This window comes from Styela clava, chromosome 2 (genome assembly GCF_964204865.1).
Source record: "Styela clava chromosome 2, kaStyClav1.hap1.2, whole genome shotgun sequence".
In the NCBI taxonomy this organism is placed as follows: Eukaryota; Metazoa; Chordata; class Ascidiacea; order Stolidobranchia; family Styelidae; genus Styela; species Styela clava.
Genome location: NC_135251.1, coordinates 15,891,066 through 15,915,832, shown reverse-complemented (window position 1 = coordinate 15,915,832; position 24,767 = coordinate 15,891,066). Strand labels below are relative to the sequence as shown.

Genomic DNA, 24,767 nt, shown 5'->3' with positions numbered 1-24,767 from the left:
AAAAAGTTTAACACTCCACCGATTGAGCTAACCGGGCTACGGTCTGCATTAAAACAAAAGACATAACAGACGATAAAAATCTATGATTTAGCAGCTAATACAATTATAAGTGTGTTTGTGTTAGCGCACTTGACTCCTTGATCGTTGGATAAAAAGTTTAACGCTCTACCGACTGAGCTAACCGGGCTACGGTGTGCAGTCAAACAAAAGACATGACGGATGATAAAAATCAATGAATTAGCAGCTAATACTATTATAAGTGTGTTTGTGCATTGTGCTATGTCCATCGCCAGCTATACACAATATAATCTTCTCGGAACAAAGACGCTCCCCCGGCTGTGGTAATCGGGCTACGGTCTGCGTTGGAACTAAGGACATAGTCTTTAATGCGTGATCTTTCTCAAAAATTGAACCTTTCCGGAACAAAGAGGCGCCCGATAGCGCACTTGACTCCTTGATCGTTGGATGAAAATTTCAACACTCTACTGATTGAACTAACTGGGCTACGGTCTGCATTAAAACCAAAGACATAACGGATGATAAAAGTCAATGATTTAGCAGCTAATACAATTATAAGTGTGTTTGTGCAATTTGCTATGTCCAACACCAGCTATAAACAGTCTAATCTTCCCGGAACAAAGACGCTCCACCGGCTGTAGTAACCGGGCTACGGTGTGCAGTCGAACAAAAGACATGACGGATGATAAAAATCAATGATTTAGCAGCTAACACAATTATAAGTGTGTTTGTGCATTGTGCTATGTCCATCGCCAGCTATACACAATCTAATCTTCTCGGAACAAAGACGCTCCAGCGGCTGTGGTAACCGGGCTACGTCTGCGTTGGAACTAAGGACATATTCTTTACTGCGTGATCTTTTTTACAAATAGATCCTTTCCGCAAAAAAAGGCGCCCGATCAGGGACTTGAACCCTTGACCGTTGGATTAAAATTCTAACGCTCTACCGACTGAGCTAAACGGGCTACGGTCCGCGTTAAAACAAAAGACATAACGGATGAAAAAAATGAAAAATTTTGCAGCTAATACAATTATAAGTGTGTTTGTGCATTGTGCTATGTCCAACACCAGCTGTATACAATCTAACGTTAATCTTCTCAGCGTGATCTATTTTTACAAATTGAAACTTTCCGGAACAAAGAGGCGCCCGATAGCGCACTTGACTCCTTGATCGTTGGATAAAAAGTTTAACACTCTACCGATTGAGCTAACCGGGCTACGGTCTGCATTAAAACAAAAGACATAACGGAAGATAAAAATCAATGATTTAGCAGCTAATACAATTATAAGTGTGTTTGTGAATTGTGCTATGTCCAACTCCAGCTATACGCAATCTAATCTTCCCGGAACAAAGACGCTCCACCGGCTGTGGTAACCGGTCTACGGCTGCGTATTCTTTAATGCGTGTTCATTTTTACAAATTGAACCTTCCCGGAACAAAGAGGCGCCCGATAAGGGACTTGAACCCTTGACCGTTGGATTAAAAGTCAAACGCTCTACCGACTGAGCTAACCGGGCTACGGTCTGCATTAGAACAAAAGATATAACACATGGTAAAAATCAATGTTTTAGCAGCTAATACACATATAAGTGTGTTTCTGCATTGTGATATGTCCAACGCCATCTATACACAATCCAATCTTCCCGGAACAAAGACGCTCTACCGATTGAGCTAACCGGGCTACGGTCCGCGTTAAACGAAACACATACCGGATCGTCGGAATCTGTTTATTAGGCAGCTAATACAATTATAAGTGTGTTTGTGCATTGTGCAATGTCCAACACCAGCTATACACAATCTAACGTGAATCTTCTCAGCGTGATTTATTTTTACAAATTGAACCTTTCCGGAACAAAGAGGCGCCCGATAGCGCACTTGACTACTTGATCGTTGGATAAAAAGTTCAACACTCTACCGATTGAGCTAACCGGGCTACGGTCTGCATTAAAACAAAAGACATAACAAATGATAAAAATGAATGATTTAGCAGCTAATACAAGTATAAATAAGTGTGTTTATGCATTGGGCTATGTCCAACGCCAGCTTATACACAATCTAATCTTCCCGGAACAAAGACGCTCCACCGGCTGTGGTAACCGGGCTACGGTCTGCGTATTATTTAATGCGTGATCTTTTTTACAAATTGAACCTTCCCGGAACAAAGAGGCGCCCGATAAGGGACTTGAACCCTTGACCGTTGGATTAAAAGTCCAACGCTCTACCGACTGAGCTAACCGGGCCACGGTCCGCATTGAAGCAAAAGACATGACGGATGATAAAAATCTATGATTTAGCAGCTAATACAATTATAAGTGTGTTTGTGTTAGCGCACTTGACTCCTTGATCGTTGGATAAAAAGTTTAACGCTCTACCGACTGAGCTAACCGGGCTACGGTGTGCAGTCAAACAAAAGACATGACGGATGATAAAAATCAATGAATTAGCAGCTAATACTATTATAAGTGTGTTTGTGCATTGTGCTATGTCCATCGCCAGCTATACACAATATAATCTTCTCGGAACAAAGACGCTCCCCCGGCTGTGGTAATCGGGCTACGGTCTGCGTTGGAACTAAGGACATAGTCTTTAATGCGTGATCATTTTTAAAAATTGAACCTTTCCGGAACAAAGAGGCGCCCGATAGCGCACTTAACTCCTTGATCGTTGGATGAAAATTTCAACACTCTACCGATTGAACTAACTGGGATACGGTCTGCATTAAAACCAAAGACATAACGGATGATAAAAGTCAATGATTTAGCAGCTAATACAATTATAAGTGTGTTTGTGCAATTTGCTATGTCCAACACCAGCTATACACAATCTAATCTTCCCCGAACAAAGACGCTCCACCGGCTGTGGTAACCGGGCTACGGTGTGCAGTCAAACAAAAGACATGACGGATGATAAAAATCAATGATTTAGCAGCTAACACAATTATAAGTGTGTTTGTGCATTGTGCTATGTCCATCGCCAGCTATACACAATCTAATCTTCTCGGAACAAAGACGCTCCACCGGCTGTGGTAACCGGGCTACGGCTACGGCGTGTTCATTTTTACAAATTGAACCTTCCCGAAACAAAGAGGCGCCCGATAAGGGACTTGAACCCTTGACCGTTGGATTTAAATTATTATTATTTTTTTTTTTTTTTTTTTTTTTTTTTTTGCGGATCAGAATTTTCCAAGGCACAGATCAGTGTCTAATGCCACGTCATATCCGTGTCATATCGGTATAACGCTTCATAAGCATGCCACTGCATAAGCAGCAGTCATAAACTTATGGAGGCTTCAGTATCTGCCGCGCCATTGCACAGCACAAACTTCCACCCCGGGGTTCGGTATACACTGTATGTCACAGCATAACTTTCGCCCAGGGCTTCCGTCTGCACCATGCATAGCATAGCTCAACTTCCGCCCCCGGCTTCCGTACATACTGCGTGACGCTTAACACGCACACAGCATGACATCCACCGTGAAGCTTCCGATTCATCACGTCCGCTTAATATGTGATGGTATTTCCGACATAAAAAATGAATAAAATTGCAGAGTCCACTTGGGCAGATATGCTTTTGTTTATGGTGGATTGCGTTATGTAGCTGAATATCCATTTAGGATCTCCTTCCAGTTATTTACTATTCCGAGAAAATTAAGGTTAGTAAAAGTGTTCTCCATTGTGTTTAAAAATTGTGTAAAGTGAGATATTGTTTTTGAAATTATGTCATCGTCCATAGGGGACAAATATTTATTTTGGATATCCAGTCTTATTTTGGTGCCAATTAAGTTCTTTTTCCATATTACATAACATTTGGTGACTACTATTCGGTTATGCCCCCTGTAACTATTGTAGAATATTTCCTTTAGAGTTATTTTGATGGAGTTGCTTAGTACGCTGTTAAGAATTTTTAAAAGTTTTACCGCATATTTCCTCGTTGATTTACAGTTTATAATTATATGTCCTGTATTGTCTACAGGCCCTTTGCAAAATTTGCAGCCTAATATTTTTAAGTTTCCGAGAGCATCATACCTGAGGGACATTCCCCTCAAGCGATCGCCGAATATGTACCCCTCTCTTATAATGCGATACGAGATTATTCGTTCCGCGTTAGTAAACTTATTTTTATAATCATGGTTAAATAGGTGAGCTTCTTCCCAATTCACATTCAGCAGCTGTTGTTTGTCTTTGGCTGTCCTGTTGTTCTTCAATTTCATGTACAGGTCTTTATGTCTTGCAACCTCCCAGGTGGATTGCGAGAAATTCAATTCTTTATAGATGTCGAGGATGTATGCCCATTGCTCTGGAATAGTATTGCTGTGGGGCATTGAGTTGGTGTATCTATCCTTGTTAATTTGCTTGACTCTGGATCCCAAAGAGTATAATGCCTCTGTTTGCCAAAATTGAGTTAGGGGTTCGTTACCCACGATGTATCTCATTTTTTCCACTGCACATGCCTTTATTTTTGCATCAACATCAATCATATTGATCCCACCATCGTTCCACATTCTTTGTAGCGATTTTCTGCTAATGGCCTCTATCTTTTGCGGGTGCCAGAGGAACTTAAACAGCGCACTCTCGATTTTCTTTATATACGTTTTCGGGATTCTCTTTACTCTCGTATGGAAGATTATGACAGACATAATCATGGAGTTGATTGATATCAGTTTACCATACCAGGTGAGGTTTCGCAGCTTAACGTAATTTAGGGTTCGTATCATCTTATTTTCGATTACCTGCCACATATTGTTTAAGTCCATATTTCCAAATTGTATTCCAAGTATTATGGTGTTTTGTTTTATGTAGTTCCCATGTGGCGAATTGTTCACTAAATTATGCGATTCTTTTGTAATACAGAGAACTTCGGTCTTATCTTTATTTATTTTTTGTCCTGTTGCTAAATGGAAATTGTCTAGCTCGTGAAAGATTTCTGTAATAGATAATTGATCTCTAACTGCGAACGTGATATCATCAGCAAACTGATCGAGTTAATGCTCGTATCTCCCCAGTTGGATACCATGTATATTGGCATTTAATTGTACCGATCTTGCTAGGGGCTCTATATTGATGGCGTAGAGAAGCATACTTAACGGGCATCCTTGTCTAATATCGATTTCCTGCGTGAGTCTACCGTTTACATCTACCTGACTTTTAATTCCGTAATACATGCTTTTAATTGCTTTTGAGATTCTATTTCCAAGTCCAATTTGATGTAAAATTTTAAATAAGAAGTCATGATTCACTCTATCAAAAGCTTTAAGATTGTCTATTATTATTAGTGATCCGGGGATATTTTTCATTTTGCAGTGTCTAATTATAGCGTCTATATTATAATGAACATCTTCCATACATCTTTGCTTGAGTGCGCATTTCTGGGATGGACTTATGATTTTGTTTAGTACTGGTTCTAATCGTTTAACAAGGATTCTTGATAGGATTTTATAGTCTGCATTGAGCGTTGTGATTGGCCTCCAATTTTTTAAATTTGTTTTGTCTCCCTTCTTGTATACTAATTTAACTTTCGCTATGGTAGCAGATTTTGGTATTTGGCCGAAATATAATATGTTATTCATAAGTTGAGTAAATTGCTTTTTAATAGAGTTCCAGAAGGTCAGGTAGAATTCTTTGGATAGACCATCAAATCCTGGGGATTTATCGTTTCCCATAAATTTTATCGCCCTATATACCTCTTCTTGTGAGATATAACTTTCTAGTATGATATTATCCTCATCTGCAATTTTAGAAGAGCCCATTAAGTTTAGATAACGATTTTGGTATTGTTCTTGCATTATATTCTCTTTGCCCCATAGGTTCTTATAGAAACTTTCTACTATTGATATGATCTCCCCGGGATTTGTTTTTACATTTTGGTCATTTGTCACCAGCTCTTCTATTGTTGTTTGCCTAGATCTGCGCCGGATTTTTTCAGAAAAGGTTTTGGTGGGCCTTTCCCCTTCTTCAAGGTTTTTCATTTTTGCCATTAGTATGTCCCTTTTGTTTCGTTCATCTTGAATTATCTCGATCTGCGATTTTAGCCTTTTGATTTCGATCATGTTTTCCGCTTTCCCTTCATTGATTAGTATATCAAATCTTTTTGGATTTAAAGTCCAACGCTCTACCGACTGAGCTAACCGGGCTACGGTCTGCATTAAAACAAAAGATATAACACATGGTAAAAATCAATGTTTTAGCAGCTAATACACATATAAGTGTGTTTCTGCATTGTGATATGTCCAACGCCATCTATACACAATCCAATCTTCCCGGAACAAAGATGCTCTACCGACTGAGCTGACCGGGCTACGGTCCGCGTTACGAAACACATACCGGATCGTCGGAATCTGTTTATTAAGCAGCTAATACAATTATAAGTGTGTTTGTGCATTGTGCAATGTCCAACACCAGCTATACACAATCTAACGTGAATCTTCTCAGCGTGATTTATTTTTACAAATTGAACCTTTCCGGAACAAAGAGGCGCCCGATAGCGCACTTGACTACTTCAGTAATCAGTAATCAGTAGTTTATTTCTAACCATACTTAAAATAGGCACAAACATACAAATTGCAATAAATTAAATTATAAATTGGCCATATTTCAGGGTGAAGATCGTTGGATCGTTGGATAAAAAGTTCAACACTCTACCGATTGAGCTAACCGGGCTACGGTCTGCATTAAAACAAAAGACATAACAAATGATAAAAATGAATGATTTAGCAGCTAATACAAGTATAAATAAGTGTGTTTGTGCATTGTGCTATGTCCAACACCAGATATACACAATCTAACGTTAATCTTCTCAGCGTGACCTATTTTTACAAATTGAACCTTTCCGGAACAAAGAGGCGCCCGATAGCGCACTTGACTCCTTGATCGTTGGATAAAAATTTCAACACTCTACCGATTGAGCTAACCGGGCTACGGTCTGCATTAAATCAAAAGACATAACGGATGATAAAAGTCAACGATTTAGCAGCTAATACAATTATAAGTGTGTTTGTGCATTTTGCTATGTCCAACGCCATCTATACACAATCCAATCTTCCCGGAACAAAGACGCTCTACCGACTGAGGTAACTCTACCGACTGAGCTAACCGGGCTACGGTCCGCGTTAAACGAAACATATACCGGATCGTCGGAATCTGTTTATTAAGCAGCTAATACAATTATAAGTGTGATTGTTCATTGTGCTATGTCCAACACCAGCTATACACAATCTAACGTTAATCTACTCAGCGTGATCTATTTTTACAAATTGAACTATTCCGGAACAAAGAGGCGCCCGATAGCGCACTTGACTCCTTGATCGTTGGATGAAAATTTCAACACTTTACCAATTGAGCAAAATGGGCTACGGTCTGCATTAATTGAAACAAAAGATATAACGGATGATAAAAGTCAATGATTTAGCAGCTAATACAATTATAAGTGTGTTTGTGCATTTTGCTATGTCCAACGCCAGCTATACACAATCTAATCTCCCCGGAACAAAGACGCCCCACCGGCTGTGGTAACCGGGCTACGGTCTGCGTTGGAACTAAGGACATATTCTTTAATGCGTGATCTTTTTTACAAATTGAACCTTCCCGGAACAAAGAGGCGCCCGATAAGGGACTTGAACCCTTGACCGTTGGATTAAAAGTCCAACGCTCTACCGACTGAGCTAACCGGGCTACGGTGTGCAGTCAAACAAAAGACATGACGGATGATAAAAATCAATGAATTAGCAGCTAATACAATTATAGGTGTATTTGTGCATTGTGCTACGTCCATCGCCAGCAATACACAACCTAATCTTCTCGGAACAAAGACGCTCCACCGGCTGTGGTAACCGGGCTACGTTCTGTGTTGGAACTAAGGACATATTCTTTACTGCGGGATCTTTTTTACAAATAGATCCTTCCCGCAAAAAAAGGTGCCCGATAAGGGACTTGAACCCTTGACCGTTGGATTAAAAGTCCAACGATCTTCCGACTGAGCTAACCGGGCTACGGTCCGCGTTAAAACAAAAGACATAACGGATGATAAAAATCAAAAATTTTGCAGCTAATACAATTATAAGTGTGTTTGTGCATTGTGCTATGTCCAACACCAGCTATACACAATCTAACGTTAATCTTCTCAGCGTGATCTATTTTTACAAATTGAACATTTCCGGAACAAAGGGCGCCCGATAGCGCACTTGACTCCTTGATCGTTGTATAAAAAGTTTAACACTCCACCGATTGAGCTAACCGGGCTACGGTCTGCATTAAAACAAAAGACATAACAGACGATAACAATCTATGATTTAGCAGCTAATACAATTATAAGTGTGTTTGTGTTAGCGCACTTGACTCCTTGATCGTTGGATAAAAAGTTTAACGCTCTACCGACTGAGCTAACCGGGCTACGGTGTGCAGTCAAACAAAAGACATGACGGATGATAAAAATCAATGAATTAGCAGCTAATACTATTATAAGTGTGTTTGTGCATTGTGCTATGTCCATCGCCAGCTATACACAATATAATCTTCTCGAAACAAAGACGCTCCCCCGGCTGTGGTAATCGGGCTACGGTCTGCGTTGGAACTAAGGACATAGTCTTTAATGCGTGATCTTTTTTAAAAATTGAACCTTTCCAGAACAAAGAGGCGCCCGATAGCGCACTTGACTCCTTGATCGTTGGATGAAAATTTCAACACTCTACCGATTGAACTAACTGGGCTACGGTCTGCATTAAAACCAAAGACATAACGGATTATAAAAATCAATGATTTAGCAGCTAACACAATTATAAGTGTGTTTTGCATTGTGCTATGTCTATCGCCAGCTATACACAATCTAATCTTCTCGGAACAAAGACGCTCCAGCGGCTGTGGTAACCGGGCTACGTCTGCGTTGGAACTAAGGACATATTCTTTACTGCGTGATCTTTTTTACAAATAGATCCTTTCCGCAAAAAAAGGCGCCCGATCAGGGACTTGAACCCTTGATCGTTGGATTAAAAGTCCAACGCTCTACCATCTGAGCTAACCGGGCTACGGTCCGCGTTAAAACAAAAGACATAACGGATGATAAAAATGAAAAATGTTGCAGCTAATAAAATTATAAGTGTGTTTGTGCATTGTGCTATGTCCAACACCAGCTGTATACAATCTAACGTTAATCTTCTCAGCGTGATCTATTTTTACAAATTGAAACTTTCCGGAACAAAGAGGCGCCCGATAGCGCACTTGACTCCTTGATCGTTGGATAAAAAGTTTAACACTCTACCATTTGAGCTAAGCGGGCTACGGTCTGCATTAAAACAAAAGACATAACGGACGATAAAAATCAATGATTTAGCAGCTAATACAATTATAAGTGTGTTTGTGCATTTTGCTATGTCCAACGCAAGCTATACACAATCTAATCTTCCCGGAACAAAGACGCTCCACCGGCTGTGGTAACCGGGCTACGGTCTGCGTTGGAACTAAGGACATATTCTTTAATGCGTGATCTTTTTTACAAATTGAACCTTCCCGGAACAAAGAGGCGCCCGATAAGGGACTTGAACCCTTGACCGTTGGATTAAAAGTCCAACGCTCTACCGACTGAGCTAACCGGGCTACGGTGTGCAGTCAAACAATAGACATGACGGATGATAAAAATCAATGAATTAGCAGCTAATACAATTATAAGTGTGTTTGTGCATTGTGCTACGTCCATCGCCAGCTATACACAATCTAATCTTCTCTGAACAAAGACGCTCCACCGGCTGTGGTAACCGGGCTACGGTCTGCGTTGGAACTATGGACATATTCTTTAATGCGTGATCTTTTTTACAAATTGAACCTTCCCGGAACAAAGAGGCGCCCGATAAGGGACTTGAACCCTTGACCGTTGGATTAAAAGTCCAACGCTCTACCGACTGAGCTAACCGGGCTACGGTGTGCAGTCAAACAAAAGACATGACGGATGATAAAAATCAATGAATTAGCAGCTAATACAATTATAAGTGTATTTGTGCATTGTGCTACGTCCATCGCCAGCTATACACAATCTAATCTTCTCGGAACAAAGACGCTCCACCGGCTGTGGTAACCGGACTACGTCCTGTGTTGGAACTAAGGACATATTCTTTACTGCGGGATCTTTTTTACAAATAGATCCTTCCCGCAAAAAAAGGCGCCCGATAAGGGACTTGAACCCTTGACCGTTGGATTAAAAGTCCAACGCTCTACCGACTGAGCTAACCGGGCTACGGTCCGCGTTAAAACAAAAGACATAACGGATGATAAAAAAAGAAAAAATTTTGCAGCTAACACAATTATAAGTGTGTTTGTGCATTGTGCTATGTCCAACACCAGCTATATACAATCTAACGTTAATCTTCTCTGCGTGATCTATTTTCACAAATTGAAACTTTCCGGAACAAAGAGGCGCCCGATAGCGCACTTGACTCCTTGATCGTTGGATAAAAATTTCAACATTCTACCGATTGAGCTAACCGGGCTACGGTCTGCATTAAATCAAAAGACATAACGGATGATAAAAGTCAACGATTTAGCAGCTAATACAATTATAAGTGTGTTTGTGCATTTTGCTATGTCCAACGCCAGCTATACACAATCTAATCTTCCCGGAACAAAGACGCTCCACCGGCTGTGGTAACCGGGCTACGGTCTGCGTTGGAACTAAGGACATATTCTTTAATGCGTGATCTTTTTTAAAAATTAAACCATTCCGGAACAAAGAGGCGCCCGATAGCGCACTTGACTCCTTGATCGTTGGATGAAAATTTCAACACTCTACCGATTGAGCTAAACGGGCTACGGTCTGCATTAATTGAAACAAAAGATATAACGGATGATAAAAGTCAATGATTTAGCAGCTAAAACAATTATAAGTGTGTTTGTGCATTTTGCTATGTCCAACGCCAGCTATACACAATCTAATCTTCCCGGAACAAAGACGCTCCACCGGCTGTGGAACCGGGCTACGGTCTGCGTTGGAACAAAGGACATATTCTTTAATGCGTGATCTTTTTTACAAATTGAACCTTCCCGGAACAAAGGGACTTGAACCCTTAACCGTTGGATTAAAATTCCAACGCTCTACCGACTGAGCTAACCGGGCTACGGTGTGCAGTCAAACAAAAGACATGACGGATGATAAAAATCAATGAATTAGCAGCTAATACAATTATAAGTGGGTTTGTGCATTGTGCTATGTCAATCGCCAGCTATACACAATCTAATCTTCTCGGAACAAAGACGCTCCACCGGCTGTGGTAACCGGGCTACGGTCTGCGTTGGAAATAAGGACATATTCTTTACTGTGTGATCTTTTTTAAAAATTGATCCTTCCCGCAAAAAAAGGCGCCCGATAAGGGACTTGAACCCTTGACCGTTGGATTAAAAGTCCAACGCTCTACCGACTGAGCTAACCGGGGTACGGTCTGCATTAAAACAAAAGATATAACAGATAGTAAAAATAAATGTTTTAGCAGCTAATACACATATAAGTGTGTTTCTGCATTGTGATATGTCCAACGCCATCTATACACAATCCAATCTTCCCGGAACAAAGATGCTCTACCGACTGAGCTGACCGGGCTACGGTCCGCGTTACGAAACACATACCAGATCGTCGGAATCTGTTTATTAAGCAGCTAATACAATTATAAGTGTGTTTGTGCATTGTGCAATGTCCAACACCAGCTATACACAATCTAACGTGAATCTTCTCAGCGTGATTTATTTTTACAAATTGAACCTTTCCGGAACAAAGAGGCGCCCGATAGCGCACTTGACTACTTCAGTAATCAGTAATCAGTAGTTTTTTTCTAACCATACTTAAAATAGGCACAAACATACAAATTGCAATAAATTAAATTATAAATTGGCCATATTTCAGGGTGAAGATCGTTGGATCGTTGGATAAAAAGTTCAACACTCTACCGATTGAGCTAACCGGGCTACGGTCTGCATTAAAACAAAAGACATAACAAATGATAAAAATGAATGATTTAGCAGCTAATACAAGTATAAATAAGTGTGTTTGTGCATTGTGCTATGTCCAACACCAGATATACACAATCTAACGTTAATCTTCTCAGCGTGACCTATTTTTACAAATTGAACCTTTCCGGAACAAAGAGGCGCCCGATAGCGCACTTGACTCCTTGATCGTTGGATAAAAATTTCAACACTCTACCGATTGAGCTAACCGGGCTACGGTCTGCATTAAATCAAAAGACATAACGGATGATAAAAGTCAACGATTTAGCAGCTAATACAATTATAAGTGTGTTTGTGCATTTTGCTATGTCCAACGCCATCTATACACAATCCAATCTTCCCGGAACAAAGACGCTCTACCGACTGAGGTAACTCTACCGACTGAGCTAACCGGGCTACGGTCCGCGTTAAACGAAACATATACCGGATCGTCGGGATCTGTTTATTAAGCAGCTAATACAATTATAAGTGTGATTGTTCATTGTGCTATGTCCAACACCAGCTATACACAATCTAACGTTAATCTTCTCAGCGTGATCTATTTTTACAAATTGAACTATTCCGGAACAAAGAGGCGCCCGATAGCGCACTTGACTCCTTGATCGTTGGATGAAAATTTCAACACTTTACCAATTGAGCAAAATGGGCTACGGTCTGCATTAATTGAAACAAAAGATATAACGGATGATAAAAGTCAATGATTTAGCAGCTAATACAATTATAAGTGTGTTTGTGCATTTTGCTATGTCCAACGCCAGCTATACACAATCTAATCTTCCCGGAACAAAGACGCCCCACCGGCTGTGGTAACCGGGCTACGGTCTGCGTTGGAACTAAGGACATATTCTTTAATGCGTGATCTTTTTTACAAATTGAACCTTCCCGGAACAAAGAGGCGCCCGATAAGGGACTTGAACCCTTGACCGTTGGATTAAAAGTCCAACGCTCTACCGACTGAGCTAACCGGGCTACGGTGTGCAGTCAAACAAAAGACATGACGGATGATAAAAATCAATGAATTAGCAGCTAATACAATTATAGGTGTATTTGTGCATTGTGCTACGTCCATCGCCAGCAATACACAACCTAATCTTCTCGGAACAAAGACGCTCCACCGGCTGTGGTAACCGGGCTACGTTCTGTGTTGGAACTAAGGACATATTCTTTACTGTGGGATCTTTTTTACAAATAGATCCTTCCCGCAAAAAAAGGTGCCCGATAAGGGACTTGAACCCTTGACCGTTGGATTAAAAGTCCAACGATCTTCCGACTGAGCTAACCGGGCTACGGTCCGCGTTAAAACAAAAGACATAACGGATGATAAAAATCAAAAATTTTGCAGCTAATACAATTATAAGTGTGTTTGTGCATTGTGCTATGTCCAACACCAGCTATACACAATCTAACGTTAATCTTCTCAGCGTGATCTATTTTTACAAATTGAACATTTCCGGAACAAAGGGCGCCCGATAGCGCACTTGACTCCTTGATCGTTGTATAAAAAGTTTAACACTCCACCGATTGAGCTAACCGGGCTACGGTCTGCATTAAAACAAAAGACATAACAGACGATAAAAATCTATGATTTAGCAGCTAATACAATTATAAGTGTGTTTGTGTTAGCGCACTTGACTCCTTGATCGTTGGATAAAAAGTTTAACGCTCTACCGACTGAGCTAACCGGGCTACGGTGTGCAGTCAAACAAAAGACATGACGGATGATAAAAATCAATGAATTAGCAGCTAATACTATTATAAGTGTGTTTGTGCATTGTGCTATGTCCATCGCCAGCTATACACAATATAATCTTCTCGAAACAAAGACGCTCCCCCGGCTGTGGTAATCGGGCTACGGTCTGCGTTGGAACTAAGGACATATTCTTTACTGCGTGATCTTTTTTACAAATAGATCCTTTCCGCAAAAAAAGGCGCCCGATCAGGGACTCGAACCCTTGATCGTTGGATTAAAAGTCCAACGCTCTACCGACTGAGCTAACCGGGCTACGGTCCGCGTTAAAACAAAAGACATAACGGATGATAAAAATGAAAAATGTTGCAGCTAATAAAATTATAAGTGTGTTTGTGCATTGTGCTATGTCCAACACCAGCTGTATACAATCTAACGTTAATCTTCTCAGCGTGATCTATTTTTACAAATTGAAACTTTCCGGAACAAAGAGGCGCCCGATAGCGCACTTGACTCCTTGATCGTTGGATAAAAAGTTTAACACTCTACCATTTGAGCTAACCGGGCTACGGTCTGCATTAAAACAAAAGACATAACGGACGATAAAAATCAATGATTTAGCAGCTAATACAATTATAAGTGTGTTTGTGCTATGTCCAACGCCAGCTATACGCAATCTAATCTTCCCGGAACAAAGACGCTCCACCGGCTGTGGTAACCGGGCTTCGGCTGCGTATTCTTTAATGCGTGTTCATTTTTACAAATTGAACCTTCCCGGAACAAAGAGGCGCCCGATAAGGGACTTGAACCCTTGACCGTTGGATTAAAAGTCCAACGCTCTACCGACTGAGCTAACCGGGCTACGGTCTGCATGAAAACAAAAGATATAACACATGGTAAAAATCAATGTTTTAGCAGCTAATACACATATAAGTGTGTTTCTGCATTATGATATGTCCAACGCCATCTATACACAATCCAATCTTCCCGGAACAAAGACGCTCTACCGACTGAGCTAACCGGGCTACGGTCCGCGTTAAACGAAACACATACCGGATCGTCGGAATCTGTTTATTAGGCAGCTAATACAATTATAAGTGTGTTTGTGCATTGTGCAATGTCCAACACCAGCTATACACAATCTAACGTGAATCTTCTCAGCGTGATTTATTTTTACAAATTGAACCTTTCCGGAACAAAGAGGCGCCCGATAGCGCACTTGACTACTTGATCGTTGGATAAAAAGTTCAACACTCTACCGATTGAGCTAACCGGGCTACGGTCTGCATTAAAACAAAAGACATAACAAATGATAAAAATGAATGATTTAGCAGCTAATACAAGTATAAATAAGTGTGTTTATGCATTGTGCTATGTCCAACGCCAGCTTATACACAATCTAATCTTCCCGGAACAAAGACGCTCCACCGGCTGTGGTAACCGGGCTACGTTCTGCGTATTATTTAATGCGTGATCTTTTTTACAAATTGAACCTTCCCGGAACAAAGAGGCGCCCGATAAGGGACTTGAACCCTTGACCGTTGGATTAAAAGTCCAACGCTCTACCGACTGAGCTAACCGGGCCACGGTCCGCATTAAAGCAAAAGACATAACGGATGATAAAAATCTATGATTTAGCAGCTAATACAATTATAAATGTGTTTGTGTTAGCGCACTTGACTCCTTGATCGTTGGATAAAAAGTCCAACGCTCTACCGACTGAGCTAACCGGGCTACGGTCTGCATTAAAACAAAAGATATAACACATGGTAAAAATCATTGTTTTAGCAGCTAATACACATATAAGTGTGTTTCTGCATTGTGATATGTCCAACGCCAGCTATACACAATCTAATCTTCTCGGAACAATGACGCTCCACCGGCTGTGGTAACCGGGCTACGGTCTGCCTTGGAACTAAGGACATGTTCTTTAATGCGTGATCTTTTTTACAAATTGAACCTTTCCGGAACAAAGAGGCGCCCGATAAGGAATTTGAACCCTTGACCGTTGGATTAAAAGTCCAACGCTCTACCGACTGAGCTAACCGGGCTACGGTCCGCGCTAAAACAAAAGACATAACGGATGATAAAAATGAAAAATTTTGCAGCTAATAAAATTATAAGTGTGTTTGTGCATTGTGCTATGTCCAACACCAGCTGTATACAATCTAACGTTAATCTTCTCAGCGTGATCTATTTTTACAAATTGAAACTTTCCGGAACAAAGAGGCGCCCGATAGCGCACTTGACTCCTTGATCGTTGGATAAAAAGTTCAACACTCTACCATTTGAGCTAACCGGGCTACGGTCTGCATTAAAACAAAAGACATATTGGACGATAAAAATCAATGATTTAGCAGCTAATACAATTATAAGTGTGTTTGTGCATTGTGCTATGTCCAACGCCAGCTATACGCAATCTAATCTTCCCGGAACAAAGACGCTCCACCGGCTGTGGTAACCGGGCTAAGGCTGCGTATTCTTTAATGCGTGTTCATTTTTACAAATTGAACCTTCCCGGAACAAAGAGGCGCCCGATAAGGGACTTGAACCCTTGACCGTTGGATTAAAAGTCCAACGCTCTACCGACTGAGCTAACCGGGCTACGGTCTGCATGAAAACAAAAGATATAACACATGGTAAAAATCAATGTTTTAGCAGATAATACACATATAAGTGTGTTTCTGCATTGTGATATGTCCAACGCCATCTATACACAATCCAATCTTCCCGGAACAAAGACGCTCTACCGACTGAGCTAACCGGGCTACGGTCCGCGTTAAACGAAACACATACAGGATCGTCGGAATCTGTTTATTAGGCAACTAATACAATTATAAGTGTGTTTGTGCATTGTGCAATGTCCAACACCAGCTATACACAATCTAACGTGAATCTTCTCAGCGTGATTTATTTTTACAAATTGAACCTTTCCGGAACAAAGAGGCGCCCGATAGCGCACTTGACTACTTGATCGTTGGATAAAAAGTTCAACACTCTACCGATTGAGCTAACCGGGCTACGGTCTGCATTAAAACAAAAGACATAACAAATGATAAAAATGAATGATTTAGCAGCTAATACAAGTATAAATAAGTGTGTTTATGCATTGTGCTATGTCCAACGCCAGCTTATACACAATCTAATCTTCCCGGAACAAAGACGCTCCACCGGCTGTGGTAACCGGGCTACGGTCTGCGTATTATTTAATGCGTGATCTTTTTTACAAATTGAACCTTCCCGGAACAAAGAGGCGCCCGATAAGGGATTTGAACCCTTGACCGTTGGATTAAAAGTCCAACGCTCTACCGACTGAGCTAACCGGGCCACGGTCCACATTAAAGCAAAAGACATAACGGATGATAAAAATCTATGATTTAGCAGCTAATACAATTATAAATGTGTTTGTGTTAGCGCACTTGACTCCTTGATCGTTGGATAAAAAGTTTAACGCTCTACCGACTGAGCTAACCGGGCTACGGTGTGCAGTCAAACAAAAGACATGACGGATGATAAAAATCAATGAATTAGCAGCTAATACTATTATAAGTGTGTTTGTGCATTGTGCTATGTCCATCGCCAGCTATACACAATAAAATCTTCTCGGAACAAAGACGCTCCCCCGGCTGTGGTAATCGGGCTACGGTCTGCGTTGGAACTAAGGACATAGTCTTTAATGCGTGTTTTTTTTTACAAATTGAACCTTCCCGGAACAAAGGGGCGCCCGATAAGGGACTTGAACCCTTGACCGTTGGATTAAAAGTCCAACGCTCTACCGACTGAGCTAACCGGGCTACGGTGTGCAGTCAAACAAAAGACATGACGGATGATAAAAATCAATGATTTAGCAGCTAACACAATTATAAGTGTGTTTGTGCATTGTGCTATGTCCATCGCCAGCTATACACAATCTAATCTTCTCGGAACAAAGACGCTCCAGCGGCTGTGGTAACCGGGCTACGTCTGCGTTGGAACTAAGGACATATTCTTTACTGCGTGATCTTTTTTACAAATAGATCCTTCCCGCAAAAAAGGCGCCCGATCAGGGACTTGAACCCTTGACCGTTGGATTAAAAGTCCAACGTTCTACCGACTGAGCTAACCGGGCTACGGTCCGCGTTAAAACGAAAGACTTAACGGATGATAAATATGAAAAATTTTGCAGCTAATACAATTATAAGTGTGTTTGTGCATTGTGCTATGTCCAACACCAGCTGTATACAATCTAACGTTAATCTTCTCAGCGTGATCTATTTTTACAAATTGAAATTTTCCGGAACAAACAGGCGCCCGATAGCGCACTTGACTCCTTGATCGTTGGATAAAAAGTTTAACACTCTACCGATTGAACTAACCGGGCTACGGTCTGCATTAAAACAAAAGACATAACGGACGATAAAAATCTATGATTTAGCAGCTAATACAATTATAAGTGTGTTTGTGTTAGCGCACTTGACTCCTTGATCTTTGGATAAAAAGTTCAACGCTCTACCGACTGAGATAACCGGGCTACGGTGTGCAGTCAAACAAAAGACATGACGGATGATAAAAATCAATGAATTAGCAGCTAATACTATTATAAGTGTGTTTGTGCATTGTGCTATGTCCATTGCCAGCTATACACAATATAATCTTCTCGGAACAAAGACGCTCCCCCGGCTGTGGTAATCGGGCTACGGTCTGCGTTAAACAAAACATATACCGGATCGTCGGAATCTGTTTATTAAGCAGCTAATACAATTATAAGTGTGTTTGAGCATTGTGCTATGTCCAACACCAGCTATACACAATCTAACGTGAATCTTCTCAGCGTGATTTATTTATACAAATTGAACCTTTCCGGAACAAAGAGGCGCCCGATAGCGTACTTGACTCCTTGATCGTTGGATAAAAAGTTCAACACTCTACCGATTGAGCTAACCGGGCTAAGGTCTGCATTAAAACAAAATACATAACGGATGATAAAAGTCAATGATTTAGCAGCTAATACAATTATAAGTGTCTTTGAGCATTTTGCTATGTCCAACGCCAGCTATACAAAATCTAATATTCCCGGAACAAAGACGCTCCACCGGCTGGGGTAACCGGGCTACGGTCTGCGTTGGAATCAAGGACATATTCTTTACTGCGTGATCTTTTTTACAAATAGATCGGGCTACGTCTGAATATTATTTAATGCGTGATCTTTTTTACAAATTAAATCTTCCCGGAACAAAGAGGCGCCCGATAAGGGACTTGAACCCTTGACCGTTGGATTAAAAGTCCAACGCTCTACCGACTGAGTTAACCGGGCCACGGTCCGCATTAAAACAAGAGACATAACGGATGATAACAATCAATGATTTAGCAGCTAATATAATTATAAGTGTGTTTCTGTTAGCGCACTTGACTCCTTGATCGTTGGATAAAAAGTTTAACGCTCTACCGACTGAGCTAACCGGGCTACGGTCCACATTAAAACAAAAGACATAACGAATGATAAAAATCAATGATTTTGCAGCTAATACAATTATAAGTGTGTTTGTGCATTGTGCTATGTCCATCGCCAGCTATACACAATCTAATCTTCCCAGAACAAAGACGCTCCCCCGGCTGTGGTAATCGGGCTACGGTCTGCGTTGGAACTAAGGACAAATTCTTTAATGCGTGATCTTTTTTAAAAATTAAACCATTCCGGAACAAAGAGGCGCCCGATAGCGCACTTGACTCCTTGATCGTTGGATGAAAATTTCAACACTCTACCGACTGAGCTAACCGGGCTACGTGGTGCAGTCAAACAAAAGACATAACGGATGATAAAAATCAATGAATTAGCAGCTAATACAATTATAAGTGTGTTTGTGCATTGTGCTATGTCCATCGCCAGCTATACACAATCTAATCTTCTCGGAACAAAGACGCTCTACCGACTGAGGTAACTCTACCGACTTAGCTAACCGGGCTACGGACTGCATTAAAACAAAAGATATACCAGATGGTAAAAATCAATGTTTTAGCAGCTAATACACATATAAGTGTGTTTCTGCATTGTGATATGTCCAACGCCATCTATACACAATCCAATCTTTCCGGAACAAAGACGCTCTACCGACTGAGGTAACTCTACCGACTGAGCTAACCGGGCTACGGTCCGCGTTAAACGAAACATATACCGGATCGTCGGAATCTGTTTATTAAGCAGCTAATACAATTATAAGTGTGTTTGAGCATTGTGCTATGTCCAACACCAGCTATACACAATCTAACGTGAATCTTTTCAGCGTGATTTATTTATACAAATTGAACCTTTCCGGAACAAAAAGGCGCCCGATAGCGTACTTGACTCCTTGATCGTTGGATAAAAAGTTCAACACTCTACCGATTGAGCTAACCGGGCTACGGTCTGCATTAAAACAAAATACATAACGGATGATAAAAGTCAATTATTTAGCAGCTAATACAATTATAAGTGTGTTTGAGCATTTTGCTATGTCCAACGCCAGCTATACAAAATCTAATCTTCCCGGAACAAAGAAGCTCCACCGGCTGGGGTAACCGGGCTACGGTCTGCGTTGGAATCAAGGACATATTCTTTACTGCGTGATCTTTTTTACAATTAGATCGGGCTACGTCTGCGTATTATTTAATGCGTGATCTTTTTTACAAATTAGACCTTCCCGGAACAAAGAGGCTCCCGATAAGGGACTTGAACCCTTGACCGTTGGATTAAAAGTCCAACGCTCTACCGACTGAGCTGACTGGGCCACGGTCCGCATTAAAACAAGAGACATAACGGATGATAACAATCAATGATTTAGCAGCTAATATAATTATAAGTGTGTTTCTGTTAGCGCACTTGACTCCTTGATCGTTGGATAAAAAGTTTAACGCTCTACCGACTGAGCTAACCGGGCTACGTTCCACATTAAAACAAAATACAAAACGGATGATAAAAATCAATGATTTTGCAGCTAATACAATTATAAGTGTGTTTGTGCATTGTGCTATATCCATCGCCAGCTATACACAATCTAATCTTCCCAGAACAAAGACGCTCCCCCGGCTGTGGTAATCGGGCTACGGTCTGCGTTGGAACTAAGGACATATTCTTTAATGCGTGATCTTTTTTAAAAATTAAACCATTCCGTAACAAAGAGGCGCCCGATAGCGCACTTGACTCCTTGATCGTTGGATGAAAATTTCAACACTCTACCGATTGAGCTAAACGGGCTACGGTCTGCATTAATTGAAACAAAAGATATAACGGATGATAAAAGTCAATGATTTAGCAGCTAATACAATTATAAGTGTGTTTGTGCATTGTGATATGTCCAACGCCATTTATACACAATCCAATCTTCCCGGAACAAAGACGCTCTACCGCCTGAGGTAACTCTACCGACTGAGCTAACCGGGCTACGGTCCGCGTTAAACGAAACATATACCGGATCGTCGGAATCTGTTTATTAAGCAGCTAATACAATTATAAGTGTGTTTGTGCATTGTGCTATATCCATCGCCAGCTATACACAATCTAATCTTCCCAGAACAAAGACGCTCCCCCGGCTGTGGTAATCGGGCTACGGTCTGCGTTGGAACTAAGGACATATTCTTTAATGCATGATCTTTTTTACAAATTGAACCTTCCCGGAACAAAGAGGCGCCCGATAAGGGACTTGAACCCTTGACCGTTGGATTAAAAGTCCAACGCTCTACCGACTGAGCAAACCGGGCTACGGTGTGCAGTCAAACAAAAGACATGACTGATGAAAAAATCAATGAATTAGCAGCTAATACAATTATAAGTGTGTTTGTGCATTGTGCTATGTCCATCGCCAGATATACACAATCTAATCTTCTCGGAACAAAGACGCTCCACCGGCTGTGGTAACCGGGCCACGGTCTGCGTTGGAACTAAGGACATATTCTTTACTGTGTGATCTTTTTTACAAATAGATCCTTCCCGCAAAAAAAGGCGCCCGATAGCGCACTTGACTCCTTGATCGTTGGATAAAAAGTTTAACACTCCACCGATTGAGCTAACCTGGCTACGGTCTGCATTAAAACAAAAGACATAACAGACGATAAAAATCTATGATTTTGCAGCTAATACAATTATAAGTGTGTTTGTGCATTGTGCTATGTCCAACGCCACCTTTTACACAATCTAATCTTCCCGGAACAAAGACGCTCCACCGGCTGTGGTAACCGGGCTACGGTCTGCGTTGGAACTAAGGTTATATTCTTTACTGCGTGATCTTTTTTACAAATACATCCTTCCCGTAAAATAGGCGCCCGATAAGGGACTTGAACCCTTGACCGTTGGATTAAAAGTCCAACGTTCTACCGACTGAGCTAACCGGGCTACGGTGCGCAGTCAAACAAAAGACATGACGGATGATAAAAATCAATGATTTAGCAGCTAACACAATTATAAGTGTGTTTGTGCATTGTGCTATGTCGAACACCAGCTATACACAATCTAACGTGAATCTTCTCAGCGTGATTTATTTTTACAAATTGAACCTTTCCGGAACAAAGAGGCGCCCGATAGCGCACTTGACTCCTTGATCGTTGGATAAAAAGTTTAACACTTTACCGATTGAGCTAACCGGACTACGGTCTGCATTAAAACAAAAGACATAACAAATGATAAAAATGAATGATTTAGCAGCTAATACAAGTATAAATAAGTGTGTTTGTGCATTGTGCTATGTCCAACGCCAGCTTATACACAATCTAATCTTCCCGGAACTAAGACGCTCCACCGGCTGTGGTAACCGGGCTACGGTCTGCGTTGGAACTAAGGACATATTCTTTACTGCGTGATCTTTTTTACAAATAGATCCTTCCCGCAAGAAAAGGCGCTCGATAAAGGACTTGAACCCTTGACCGTTGGATTAAAAGTCCAACGCTCTACCGACTGAGCTAACCGGGCTACGGTCCGCGTTAAAACAAAAGACATAAAGAATGATAAAAATCAAAAATTTTGCAGCTAATACAATTATAGGTGTGTTTGTGCATTGTGCTATGTCCAACACCAGCTATACACAATCTAACGTGAATCTTCTCAGCGTGATCTATTTTTACAAATTGAACATTTCCGGAACAAAGAGGCGCCCGATAGCGCACTTGACTCCTTGATCGTTGGATAAAAAGTTCAACACTCTACCGATTGAGCTAACCGGGCTACGGGCTGCATTAAAACAAAAGATATAACAGATGGTGAAAATCAATGTTTTAGCAGCTAATACACATATAAGTGTGTTTCTGCATTGTGATATGTCCAACGCCATCTATACACAATCCAATCTTCCCGGAACAAAGACGCTCTACCGACTGAGGTAACTCTACCGACTGAGCTAACCGGGCTACGGTCCGCGTTAAACGAAACATATACCGGATCGTCGGAATCTGTTTATTAAGCAGCTAATATAATTATAAGTGTGTTTGGGCATTGTGCTATGTCCAACACCAGCTATACACAATCTAACGTGAATCTTCTCAACGTGATTTATTTATACAAATTGAACCTTTCCGGAACAAAGAGGCGCCCGATAGCGCACTTGACTCCTTGATCGTTGGATAAAAAGTTCAACACTCTACCGATTGAGCTAACCGGGCTACGGTCTGCATTAAAACAAAAGACATAACGGATGATAAAAGTCAATGATTTAGCAGCTAATACAATTATAAGTGTGTTTGAGCATTTTGCTATGTCCAACGCCAGCTATACACAATCTAATCTTCCCGGAACAAAGACGCTCCACCGGCTGGGGTAACCGGGCTACGGTCTGCGTTGGAATCAAAGACATATTCTTTACTGCGTGATCTTTTTTACAAATAGATCGGGCTACGTCTGCGTATTATTTAATGCGTGATCTTTTTTACAAATTAAACCTTCCCGGAACAAAGAGGCGCCCGATAAGGGACTTGAACCCTTGACCGTTGGATTAAAAGTCCAACGCTCTACCGACTGAGCTAACCGGGCCACGGTCCGCATTAAAACAAGAGACATAACGGATGATAACAATCAATGATTTAGCAGCTAATACAATTATAAGTGTGTTTGTGTTAGCGCACTTGACTCCTTGATCGTTGGATAAAAAGTTTAACGCTCTACCGACTGAGCTAACCGGGCTACGGTCCACATTAAAACAAAAGACATAACGGATGATAAAAATCAATGATTTTGCAGCTAATACAATTATAAGTGTGTTTGTGCATTGTGCTATGTCCATCGACAGCTATACACAATCTAATCTTCCCAGAACAAAGACGCTCCCCCGGCTGTGGTAATCGGGCTACGGTCTGCGTTGGAACTAAGGACATATTCTTCAATGCGTGATCTTTTTCAAAAATTAAACCATTCCGGAACGAAGAGGCGCCCGATAGCGCACTTGACTCCTTGATCGTTGGATGAAAATTTCAACACTCTACCGATTGAGCTAAACGGTCTATGGTCTGCATTGATTGAAACAAAAGATATAACGGATGATTAAAGTCAATGATTTAGCAGCTAATACAATTATAAATAAGTGTGTTTGTGCATTTTGCTATGTCCAACGCCAGCTATACACAATCTAATCTTCCCGGAACAAAGACGCTCCACCGGCTGTGGTAACCGGGCTACGGTCTGCGTTGGAACTAAGGACATATTCTTTAATGCGTGATCTTTTTTACAAATTGAACCTTCCCGGAACAAAGAGGCGCCCGATAAGGGACTTGAACCCATGACCGTTGGATTAAAAGTCCAACGCTCTACCGACTGAGCTAACCGGGCTACGGTTTGCAGTGAAACAAAAGACATGACGGATGATAAAAATCAATGAATAAGCAGCTAATACAATTATAAGTGTGTTTGTGCATTGTGCGATGTTCATCGCCAGCTATACATAATCTAATCTTCTCGGAACAAAGACGCTCCACCGGCCGTGGTAACTGGGCTACGGTCTGCGTTGGAACTAAGGACATATTCTTTACTGCGTGATCTTTTTTACAATTAGATCCTTACCGCAAAAAAGGCGCCCGATAAGGGACTTGAACCCTTGACCGTTGGATTAAAAGTCCAACGTTCTACCGACTGAGCTAACCGGGCTACGGT

The 24,767-nt window shown here is 41.2% G+C and overlaps 25 non-coding genes across 25 annotated transcripts; all 25 read right to left on the bottom strand.

Annotated features, from left to right (window-relative positions):
• Positions 1 to 1,463: 1,463 nt before the first annotated feature.
• Positions 1,464 to 1,536, bottom strand: Trnak-uuu (transfer RNA lysine (anticodon UUU)). Its single transcript has one exon. It is a non-coding gene; the product is annotated as a tRNA-Lys (tRNA).
• A 650-nt stretch (positions 1,537 to 2,186) lies between these two features.
• Positions 2,187 to 2,259, bottom strand: Trnak-uuu (transfer RNA lysine (anticodon UUU)). Its single transcript has one exon. It is a non-coding gene; the product is annotated as a tRNA-Lys (tRNA).
• Positions 2,260 to 7,613: 5,354 nt separating this feature from the next.
• Positions 7,614 to 7,686, bottom strand: Trnak-uuu (transfer RNA lysine (anticodon UUU)). The gene has a single exon. It is a non-coding gene; the product is annotated as a tRNA-Lys (tRNA).
• A 243-nt stretch (positions 7,687 to 7,929) lies between these two features.
• On the bottom strand, positions 7,930 to 8,002 carry Trnak-uuu (transfer RNA lysine (anticodon UUU)). Its single transcript has one exon. It is a non-coding gene; the product is annotated as a tRNA-Lys (tRNA).
• A 959-nt stretch (positions 8,003 to 8,961) lies between these two features.
• Trnak-uuu (transfer RNA lysine (anticodon UUU)) lies at positions 8,962 to 9,034 on the bottom strand. Its single transcript has one exon. It is a non-coding gene; the product is annotated as a tRNA-Lys (tRNA).
• Positions 9,035 to 9,530: 496 nt separating this feature from the next.
• On the bottom strand, positions 9,531 to 9,603 carry Trnak-uuu (transfer RNA lysine (anticodon UUU)). Its single transcript has one exon. It is a non-coding gene; the product is annotated as a tRNA-Lys (tRNA).
• A 244-nt stretch (positions 9,604 to 9,847) lies between these two features.
• On the bottom strand, positions 9,848 to 9,920 carry Trnak-uuu (transfer RNA lysine (anticodon UUU)). Its single transcript has one exon. It is a non-coding gene; the product is annotated as a tRNA-Lys (tRNA).
• Positions 9,921 to 10,163: 243 nt separating this feature from the next.
• Trnak-uuu (transfer RNA lysine (anticodon UUU)) lies at positions 10,164 to 10,236 on the bottom strand. The gene has a single exon. It is a non-coding gene; the product is annotated as a tRNA-Lys (tRNA).
• Positions 10,237 to 11,356: 1,120 nt separating this feature from the next.
• Trnak-uuu (transfer RNA lysine (anticodon UUU)) lies at positions 11,357 to 11,429 on the bottom strand. Its single transcript has one exon. It is a non-coding gene; the product is annotated as a tRNA-Lys (tRNA).
• A 1,464-nt stretch (positions 11,430 to 12,893) lies between these two features.
• Trnak-uuu (transfer RNA lysine (anticodon UUU)) lies at positions 12,894 to 12,966 on the bottom strand. The gene has a single exon. It is a non-coding gene; the product is annotated as a tRNA-Lys (tRNA).
• A 243-nt stretch (positions 12,967 to 13,209) lies between these two features.
• On the bottom strand, positions 13,210 to 13,282 carry Trnak-uuu (transfer RNA lysine (anticodon UUU)). The gene has a single exon. It is a non-coding gene; the product is annotated as a tRNA-Lys (tRNA).
• A 644-nt stretch (positions 13,283 to 13,926) lies between these two features.
• On the bottom strand, positions 13,927 to 13,999 carry Trnak-uuu (transfer RNA lysine (anticodon UUU)). Its single transcript has one exon. It is a non-coding gene; the product is annotated as a tRNA-Lys (tRNA).
• A 473-nt stretch (positions 14,000 to 14,472) lies between these two features.
• Trnak-uuu (transfer RNA lysine (anticodon UUU)) lies at positions 14,473 to 14,545 on the bottom strand. Its single transcript has one exon. It is a non-coding gene; the product is annotated as a tRNA-Lys (tRNA).
• A 650-nt stretch (positions 14,546 to 15,195) lies between these two features.
• On the bottom strand, positions 15,196 to 15,268 carry Trnak-uuu (transfer RNA lysine (anticodon UUU)). The gene has a single exon. It is a non-coding gene; the product is annotated as a tRNA-Lys (tRNA).
• A 394-nt stretch (positions 15,269 to 15,662) lies between these two features.
• On the bottom strand, positions 15,663 to 15,735 carry Trnak-uuu (transfer RNA lysine (anticodon UUU)). Its single transcript has one exon. It is a non-coding gene; the product is annotated as a tRNA-Lys (tRNA).
• Positions 15,736 to 16,215: 480 nt separating this feature from the next.
• On the bottom strand, positions 16,216 to 16,288 carry Trnak-uuu (transfer RNA lysine (anticodon UUU)). The gene has a single exon. It is a non-coding gene; the product is annotated as a tRNA-Lys (tRNA).
• Positions 16,289 to 16,938: 650 nt separating this feature from the next.
• Positions 16,939 to 17,011, bottom strand: Trnak-uuu (transfer RNA lysine (anticodon UUU)). Its single transcript has one exon. It is a non-coding gene; the product is annotated as a tRNA-Lys (tRNA).
• Positions 17,012 to 17,405: 394 nt separating this feature from the next.
• Trnak-uuu (transfer RNA lysine (anticodon UUU)) lies at positions 17,406 to 17,478 on the bottom strand. Its single transcript has one exon. It is a non-coding gene; the product is annotated as a tRNA-Lys (tRNA).
• Positions 17,479 to 17,719: 241 nt separating this feature from the next.
• On the bottom strand, positions 17,720 to 17,792 carry Trnak-uuu (transfer RNA lysine (anticodon UUU)). Its single transcript has one exon. It is a non-coding gene; the product is annotated as a tRNA-Lys (tRNA).
• A 1,112-nt stretch (positions 17,793 to 18,904) lies between these two features.
• On the bottom strand, positions 18,905 to 18,977 carry Trnak-uuu (transfer RNA lysine (anticodon UUU)). Its single transcript has one exon. It is a non-coding gene; the product is annotated as a tRNA-Lys (tRNA).
• A 2,347-nt stretch (positions 18,978 to 21,324) lies between these two features.
• Trnak-uuu (transfer RNA lysine (anticodon UUU)) lies at positions 21,325 to 21,397 on the bottom strand. Its single transcript has one exon. It is a non-coding gene; the product is annotated as a tRNA-Lys (tRNA).
• Positions 21,398 to 21,955: 558 nt separating this feature from the next.
• Trnak-uuu (transfer RNA lysine (anticodon UUU)) lies at positions 21,956 to 22,028 on the bottom strand. Its single transcript has one exon. It is a non-coding gene; the product is annotated as a tRNA-Lys (tRNA).
• Positions 22,029 to 23,581: 1,553 nt separating this feature from the next.
• On the bottom strand, positions 23,582 to 23,654 carry Trnak-uuu (transfer RNA lysine (anticodon UUU)). The gene has a single exon. It is a non-coding gene; the product is annotated as a tRNA-Lys (tRNA).
• Positions 23,655 to 24,373: 719 nt separating this feature from the next.
• Trnak-uuu (transfer RNA lysine (anticodon UUU)) lies at positions 24,374 to 24,446 on the bottom strand. The gene has a single exon. It is a non-coding gene; the product is annotated as a tRNA-Lys (tRNA).
• Positions 24,447 to 24,688: 242 nt separating this feature from the next.
• Trnak-uuu (transfer RNA lysine (anticodon UUU)) lies at positions 24,689 to 24,761 on the bottom strand. Its single transcript has one exon. It is a non-coding gene; the product is annotated as a tRNA-Lys (tRNA).
• Positions 24,762 to 24,767: the final 6 nt, after the last annotated feature.